Raw genomic sequence first — 1,504 nt, forward strand, 5'->3', positions numbered from 1 at the left:
TGCCGACGACCTTACCAAGAATCCAGAGTCATTCCTAAAAAGAAGGCCTCACCTCATGTCAATCCACCATCTGCTACACCATCAGCAACCAAACCCATCATCCAAGCACCATCCATACCGAACACCATGGCCGACAAGACTCTACACGAGTACTCCATCCTCAATGTTGCCAATGGGCACAATGGGCCCGCTGTCAACATGGGTGATGTGAACTCAAACTGAAAACTAGCCTAATCATGATGTTGCAGTCAAATCCATTCTATGGATTGCCTAGCGAGGATGCCAATGCACATCTCCAACAATCCTAGAGTTGTGCGACACCATCGTCATGGAGGGTGTCACATTGGAGGCAATTAGACTCTGCTTGTTCCCGTTCGCCCTTTGAGAGAGGGTGAAACAGTGGTTCTACAAGGACTAGGAAGCTGTCAACACATGGAACAACTGTTCCACAACATTCCTCGCGAAGTTCTTCCCGATGGGCAAAACCAATGCCCTTCATGGAAGAATTTCCAACTTCCAGCAGAGAGCATCAGAATCCATCTCAAAAGCGTGGGAGAGGCTACAAGAATACATCCTTGCCTGCCCACACCATGGGATGGAAAACTGATTGATTCTTCAAAACTTCTACAACGGGCTAACTTCCACATCTAGAGCCCACATAGATGCTACTATCGGAGGGGCTTTCTTCTCACTCACAGTCAACAAAGCTACGACTCTCATTAAGAAGATGGTCTCCAACTAGGGTTCGAGTGAAGACAGACACCAAACCCAAGAAGACAGCATGCATACCGTGGAAGAAATGGATATGTTGGCCGCAAAAGTGGATCTCTTAATGAAACGCTTGGACAGACATGGTGCTGTCCAATCGCTCTACTCGCATATACCATGCGAGGTGTGTGGAAACTTTAGACACTTGGGGAATGACTACCTCGGTGAAGATGCGCTGAATGACAACAATGGGTTCCATCCACAAAGAGGTACAGGGTGGAATCAGTTTACCCACAAAATCAGGAAGGTAACTACACTTATTCAAATCTTGCAAATCAACCCTTCCTGAAAGATCTTGTGTTAGGGCAAGCTCAAATAAATGAAAACCTAATTGAAAATCTTGCCACTAATAATAATTTTTTTGAAAACATTAATCCAAAATTAGAAGGCTTAACCGTTACCTTCAAAAATTAATTAAGCCTTAATAAAATATTTGAAACTCATCTTGCTCAAATTGCCGCTACAATTCTTGCATATGATTGTAAAAATGTCAATGCGTTGATCACGAGAGATGGTAAGTCCACTCATGATCTACCATATCCTAACCTTGCAGGAAAAGTAAAAAAGCATGGGGATACAACCCCGCACCATAGGCTTTGAGCTAGCTTGGGGGAGGACCCCCAAAAGGTAACGTGTGTCTTGCACTCTCACCACTTTCCGTTACCTTGCATAAAAAGAAAATAAATAAAAAAATTCACCATTAAATGTTTTCACCACTGTTGAATGATTCTTGTTT

The 1,504-nt window shown here is 43.6% G+C and overlaps 1 non-coding gene across 1 annotated transcript; it reads right to left on the reverse strand.

The window, feature by feature from the left end:
• Positions 1–490: 490 nt before the first annotated feature.
• Positions 491–597, reverse strand: LOC136455690 (small nucleolar RNA R71). The gene has a single exon (XR_010759170.1). It is a non-coding gene; the product is annotated as a small nucleolar RNA R71 (small nucleolar RNA).
• Between the last annotated feature and the right edge of the window lie 907 nt (positions 598–1,504).

The sequence above is a fragment of the Miscanthus floridulus genome, chromosome 5, assembly GCF_019320115.1.
Source record: "Miscanthus floridulus cultivar M001 chromosome 5, ASM1932011v1, whole genome shotgun sequence".
Classification (NCBI taxonomy): Eukaryota; Viridiplantae; Streptophyta; class Magnoliopsida; order Poales; family Poaceae; genus Miscanthus; species Miscanthus floridulus.